Source organism: Lepisma saccharinum, chromosome 3 (assembly GCF_977018435.1).
Source record: "Lepisma saccharinum chromosome 3, izLepSacc3.1, whole genome shotgun sequence".
NCBI lineage: Eukaryota > Metazoa > Arthropoda > Insecta > Zygentoma > Lepismatidae > Lepisma > Lepisma saccharinum.
Window position 1 is genome coordinate 43,851,798 of NC_139231.1, and position 7,740 is coordinate 43,859,537.

General features: G+C 40.4%; 1 protein-coding gene across 2 annotated transcripts in view; it reads left to right on the plus strand.

The window, feature by feature from the left end:
* Positions 1–7,740, plus strand: part of Sema2a (Semaphorin 2a) — a 1,542,453-nt gene that overhangs the window by 292,195 nt on the left and 1,242,518 nt on the right. The gene's annotated exons all lie outside the window — the stretch shown is intronic.

The window sequence follows — 7,740 nt, forward strand, 5'->3', positions numbered from 1 at the left end:
TCAACAAAAATGGAGAAGTAAAGCTTTGATTAACACAAAATTGCACATGAAGGTAGAAATGTGTTTATGCATTAAAGAAAACAAGAATTGTGTACAAAGATGAAAAGAAAAATTACTTTTGTAGGTTATATGATGACGTCACATTTGGGTCATTAACGTGATGATGTTTAAAGGCAAACAAACCAAACAAAACTTACATTAATATGGTATGTGACCACCCCGGACCTTCACACAAACTTTACAACAATTGTGCATGCTTTCAGTGAGGTGATCAACCATCGCAGATGCGAGCAATGGCCATTCCTCCACTGGGGCTGGAGGATTTAACGTGCAGAGACAGCACGCCCGAGGACATCCCAAAGGTTTTCAATGGGATTAAGGTCGGGGGAATACGCCGGCCACTCCATACGAGAAATGCCCTCACTTTCCAGGTACTACTCAACGATGTTGGCTCGATGGGGACGGGCATTATCGTCCATAAGGTGGAAATCAGGACCAACTGCTGCAGCGTAGAGTCTCACAATGGGGTCTAGGACTTCATCCCTATACCGTGCAGCCGTCACAGAACCGCCTTTAAAAATGTGCAGCTCGGTGCGATATCCCATTGAAATTCCAGCCCACACCATGACGCTGTCACCTCTGAATGCATGATGTTCGATGATGTTCTTGGCCTGATTGCGTGTGCCTCGTTCCCTCCAGACCCATACACGCTTATTATCTGATTCCAGGACAAATCTGGACTCTTCCGTGAACAGGACGTTGCACCAATCTGAGACAGTCCAATTGACATGTTGAGGACACCCCTTTAATCTTGCCCCTCTGGCTTGCACAGTTAATGCAACACAAAAACGTGGTACTCGGGCGTACAATCCCTTCATGTGGAGCCTTCGGCGCACAGTACTGGCAGATATTGTCTTACCAAGTCCCGCTGCAACCAGTTGTGGAGGTCGCTCGTCGATTCCGCTTGGCTACTATAGCAATACCGATCATCAGAGGGGGCGGTAACCCTTGCACGACCGGACACAGGTCTCCGGACAACTGTTTGACTTGTTTGGAATTGTTTCCATCCTTGAGAAATTACCGAATAACCAACGCCAAAGAAAATAGCGACATCTTTGACTGTCCTGCTTCAGTGCGTCCAACAGCACGCCAGCGCTCACTATCTGTCATTCGTCTTTTTACAGCCATAGAAACACGAATATTATCAAATTTAATCCTACAAGAGTTATAAACACTTCGTATCAGCTTTTAAATGCACCTCAAACTCTTCAGAATGCTGGCGTCTTCAACGAAAGTGTGAGATTCTTGCACGAAATTCTCGCTTTTATGCTATTTCAAGAGCACAGATTAAGCACCTAGGTACAGATGATTCACTCTCTACTTACAGAAAGGAAGCTACACGTAAAAGCTACACATAAAACCTGACATCTACATCCGCATCGATTTTCAACCACTCAAATGCAAATACGCTTTCGAAAATTTGCATTGCGTGCTTAAATTTTGGAAGGCAGTGTAATAATGTGCAAGCTGTCACAGACAACTATAGTTAGACTGGTACAGTTGTCGTTGGAACTTGTACATGTGTTTTGAAATACGTCATAATCTGTTCTTGTTGACGTCACTTTACCATCGCGACAGAGGAAGTGAGTGAACCCGCCTGAATGTTTTCACCGGACGACGGACTTGAGTTGAAAAACAGGTGAAGGTGAGGAATCAACAAGAACGTGGTAACAGTTAATGGAATGCCAGAATAGTGTTAGTGGTTTGTATTAATTTCGTTTCTTTCTAGCGATAGTCGGGCCCCGTGGCGGAGTGGTTAGCAGAGCGCGCTACAACGCCAGGGGTTCCGGGTTCGAGTCCCGGGTAAGGCATGGATATTTGTGTTCGTCCAGATGATACGAAACTGAGAAACTGTAAGAATTGGAAAGTGTAAAAGTGTAAATGGTGGGGGATACCTCCGTGTAGGGGGTATTTCGTTTTAAAAAAAAATGGTTAGCACATCGCGCTGCAACGCTAGGGGTCCCGGGTTCGAATCCCGCTCGGGCATGGTTGTTTGTAAATGTCCATTCATCAATTTCATCATTTCATCCCTCATCCCCATCTTCGCAATTTAGCCAAGAGGCACAAAACGCGAAGTAAAATAAACTAAATCAATCAATCTTTCTAGCGATACTCAAAAATAATAATTAAGTACAGAAACTTACGTGTATTTACGTTTGTCTTGTCCAACGTTAATTGGTGTTTAGTGATTGTGATTTGATATGCTATAGAATTGTTCTTTACGTCTCTTCAGGCAAAGCAAAGGAATGTAAGTAAATCTGTACATGGCTTGTAAGTCCACATACGATAGGAAATATAAGTGATTATAACTGCGTTTAACTTTGAAAACCAGGTTGTGTTTCTCTTCTACCCAGCAAGCCCTGATGAGTGATAAAGAGCCTCATGTTTCCGACACAAGGAGCAGCAGACTAACTTTGTGACTGGTGTCCAAAGGGAGGACGTTGCAACAAACTTGAAGAAGTTGCTGAAACAATTAATATGACTCGCTTCGCTGATCATACAGTTTTCAACTAATGTTATCCATGAGTGTGCCAGCATTTTTTCGCCACTTGCTGTAATAATTATAAAGCCTTGAATAAAATCGAGGAAAGGTTAAAAATGTGCCATGAGATCCAAGAAAGGAGTTTTGATACCAAAGTTTTTAAAATTTGGAGAATATATTAATTATCTCAGTCGGTCTGGGACACTTTCAGTTGGACAATGCGGTTCTAATGGAACACTTTTATTTCACCCTGAGGCTTCCTTCATGGCGATAATTTACGTCAGTGGTATTGAGGCTTTGGACGAGAACGAGGATTCCTTCCAACCGTAGTCTTATGAATACAAGATCGCCGACGCAAGGTACATAATATAGTCAGGTCCTGGACTCACAAGGTCATAGGATCCTTACTGAGTGAAGATAGCGTGACTTTGTGGGAGTACAGCGACAGCAATATAGAGTAGGTTGATAACCTATCGAAGTTACTGATTTAATCGAATTTTATGCACTATATTTGAATATTTTTGCATTGTATTTTAGCACAATTTATTATATCGGTGATTATAACTGTTATGTCAGGTCACAGATAACTGTTATGTCACATTTCCGTCTTTCATTTATTCCATTGGCAGCCATTTTCAAAACAATTTTCCCTAGCCAGTGCGCAGGAGGTAAGGAGCATCGCAACATCCAGAATAAGTGTACATATGTGGAAATTTATCATGTTCATGGTAACAACTCTTAATTCAGATTTCGTCAGATTAGTAAGTAATCTGAAATGATTAATTGAACTTAATGCTTTTTCGCCGGACCCTGTGGCCTGTGGCACATCACGCTGCGACACCAAAGGTTCGGGTTCGAATCCCGCTCGGGCTTGGTTGTTTGTGAATGTTCATTCATCAATTTCATCACTCATCCCCATCTTCGCAAATTAGCCAAGAGGCACAAAACGCGAAGTAAAATAAACGAACTAAATAAATAAATAAAATTAATGCTTTTTCAAATTGTGATATTTCATCTTCCAAGTGAAGACCTTGTAGATTGAAAACCTTTGCTGAAGAACCTCTACCCTCCAAAGTGGAGCCTACCACTGAAGTCAGCTTTCCTATGACTGCTAAATTCCGGTACTGGTTGTAATACTCTTTATTATATTTTGCTCACTGTCTTCTTCTATTAATAAAAAAAAGGTAAAGTGCTCCCCTGTGCTTAGCACCACTCCATGAAGGCGTATAGGGGGTGTGCGGGTAACGCCCCACATTTTCTTGATCCGGTCATGAGTGGGGGTGATGTGATCAGCATCACGCCCCTGACCGCCTTTACCCCCCAGGGTTTCCCCCAGGTACCCATGTCATTCGACGCTGGGTGGGCGCCGGGGCCGCTTCCAACGTTAGAAAAGTTCCCGGATTTGAACCAGCCGGAGATCGAACCCGGGACCTTGAGCATGGTAGTCAGAAGCGTTACCGACTGAGCCACCGCGGCCACCTTCTTCTATTAATACATATGCATACACATACATTGACACACTCCCACATATCTAATGATAATATTAATGTGAATATATATATATATATATATATATATATATATATATATACAGGGAGGTTATTTCAGTCGTTCACCGCCAGCGTGGCGGCCGGTCGTCGGACTCTTCATGCAACAGGTCCCGGCAAATTGCGTTCAGGAAGTCCGTAACAGAAACCGCTTGTTTTGTAATGTTTCCACTTTTCACAATTACAGTTACAATTACAATTGAAATAAGCACGTACCTTGTCGCAAGGATGCTGGAAAAGGTGTCCTCCCACATACAAATATTTCTGGCACCTTATTTCTGACATCTAATCTTAGATTAGACATCGCTACTTAACCTCAGTTGACAGAAAGGAAGACAGCATCCCGGCGCATAAAGCAAACCGAAAGCGTAAAATGATATTTAAAAGTAATAATAATGATGATCACTAACCTCCTGTGTTATAAGAGATGTTGAAAATGACCTACTTCAACAGCAATACAACACGTTTCTTAGGTTCAAGAGATCCTGTGTCTCGTAATTGCCTGACCACTTTTCTGCAAGAGTTCGTTTTCACGTAATTATCGTACATAAAAACTCTTTGTTCAAGACTATATTTGTTTAGCAGAATAACTAATGAATGAATAACAATTAACACACAATAAAGCACTAGCACGCCAACTCAATAACACAGTATAAACAACACACGTACTGATAAATGCAGACAGAAGTGAACATGAGCTTAGACTCTCTAGCTCTACGTCTGGTAGCCGACAGTGTTGCTAACCATTTTCCGGCAATGTCCCTAAAGACGTAGTCAAAATCTCCCTACAACTGACCAAATGCCCTTAAGATAAGTAAAGCGACTAAAAAAAACACCACCTCATTAGCATGCAAAACAGAAGATCAAATATACACATTTACTTACCAAATCTTTCTGCTCGGTGCTTCCACAATTAATGAAGGAGCGAATTTACAATACATGACCCCTCCCCGATTTTTTTAATATTTTGCATACTCACTAATTGAGGCCTCCTAATCACGAATTTCAAGTTAAGATTTGGGGGGTCACGTGTAGAAATTGCAAAATAAGTGACATTGAGTGGTCCGCGATCGGCACGATTGCTTATTATTTACCGGAAGATTTTGTGTTTCCAATACTTAAAAAACGAAATATACATTCCTGATATTACTACGACCCCAAATTTCAACTATGTTTGCCTATCCTAACCTAACCTAACCGTACCTGAATGGTTCGTGGGGCTATCCGTCAATGGTTTGTTGGGCTACCCGTGCATGTTTTTTTCGAGCCCAAATTTTAACTATGTTTGCCTAACCTAACTTAACCTAAACTTACCGAGAATGGTCAGTGGGGCTATTCCTGAATGGTTTTGCGGTAATTGTGATTACGAACCGATAAAAAATATTATTTTCGTAGCACTTTAACGGCAAACGTTCATCATCGAAGACGCCATTTTCGTATCCTGCAATTTTATGATTGATGTACCGTTGCCAAATTTACCTGTAATCAAATCAGTTCTTCTACATCGTGATTGTCGCTGTCACATGTAAGCACGTTCTTTGGGCAATATACTGAAATCCATAAGTTTATTAATTAGCCCACAGCCATCCTCCTGCACACTCCACCTAACAATCTGTACAACATTAACAACTTTTTTACTGTTCTCTTCCGCCATTCTTACACGATCCATGCTCTCCAAGTATGAAATCAACAGTGTGGCAACGCTGTAGACAGCGTAAGTAATTTTAATTTGTTCATATCAACAAATATGGCTACCATACTTGTATACGGAGAATCATTGCGAGAATTGAAAAGCTTATTTTACAACTTCTACACGTTAATGAACATTTTTTCCCCCTCACCCCAACATGTTAACTTGAGATAAATAATCACGAATAATTATTTCGTGAGTATAAGACGTAGCATAGAAATTACAGAAGGGTCCGGTATTGTAAATTCTTGCCTTAATGAATAATAGGGGTGTGCTGGACAGAATTTTTTGGGTCGGGACGGGATCGGGGCGGTAATTTTTTTAAATCCCGACATTCGGGACTGAAAAATTTGCAATTTCCCGACCAAGTCGGAAAATTTTCTGGACGGGAAATGTTCGAAATTTCCCGAAGCACTGGAAATCTCGAATTTTACAAGTCATTTTCACTTTAAGTGATTGTTTTTGCATTTCTAGAATAAAAACTTACAACTTTCGATAAGTTCCAGAAACTTACAAGGCAGAAAACGTCGAGAATTAACGACTTTTTAAAGTAAAGAATCCAGCACACCCCTAATGAATAACGTTGAGTCGTTTACTGTTGATTATGTTATTTGAAGTCATACATGCTGCTGCTGTGAAGAGATAGATGTTGGTTGGTGATGCTGTATTTCCTGCATTCTTTAACAATTTTGGTCCCATTTTATTTCCCTTTTTTGTTTTTGTATCACTTAACATTGAAAATATTCTTTCCGTTTCCGCGTTAGAATGCGGCAATGTTAGCACTATTTTCGCGAGAGTGGAAATGTTTTCAAAAAGGAACTTGCCTTGAAAGTTTTTGGTAACCGATAACATGTTCCAAAATTCTGATGGAGATCTGTTAGTTAGTTCTTTTTTCTCCTCCTCGCTAAAGTATCCAGATAAACTAATTCATAAAATGTAATTTACCAAGATTGAAAAAAGTACCTAAGTTTTCCCTCATTTGGCAAAATCTGTCCCTACGTTCCTACGCGGGCGAAATTTAGTGAAAAGTCCCTATGCGTAGGGACATGTCCCTACGGTTGGCATCACTGCCGACACGTGCAGTATGAAGCGCCATCTCGCGGCTGACAACTCACCCAACCCCCGATAAGCTGCCGGCGCTGTCGCGACAACTGAGGATAAAGTAGCGATGACTAATCTAAGATTAGACGTCAGAAATAAGGTGCCAGAAATATTTGTAATTGCGAGGACACCTTTTCCAGCATCCTTGCGACAAGGTACGTGCTTATTTCAATTGTAATTGTAACTGTAATTGTGAAAAGTGGAAACATTACAAAACAAGCGGTTTCTGTTACGGACTTCCTGAACGCAATTTGCCGGGACCTGTTGCATGAAGAGTCCGACGACCGGCCGCCACGCTGGCGGTGAAAGACTGAAATAACCTCCCTGTATATATATAGTATTTATTATTATTATATCATATATAAAATCATGATTTTCAGTTAAACACGATTATGACCCAAACTATGCTATGGAAATCGTAATTTTAAAATAATATTTATTAGGGTTGAGCCGATGCCTCTTTGAGCCACGTCGTCACAATTCTCGAACGGAAAAATGTTTGGTATTCATACTGATTAACGTTTGATGTCAAAATTTTAACATTTTAATAACTATAAATTAGTTTACCTGAAGTCACACTACAGTCCACTTTTTTGTTGTAGTCACTTATATTTTTAATGTGCGTAGAACTTGAATTATTAGTTCACGTATTCTACCATTGTTAACTTAAACTGTGTTTGTTGATTGTTGTCATGGTAATTTGTCAAAAATTTATGTTTCTCGTTAGAAGAGCATTAATATTTGTTACCAATAGGCCTACATTACAATTTTCTCACGATTTCATTTTTTGTTTCAGGTGAGTGAGTTTCAAAGAAGATTTTTGTGTCCTGGTATTGACCATTTCGAATAGTAAGTACGAT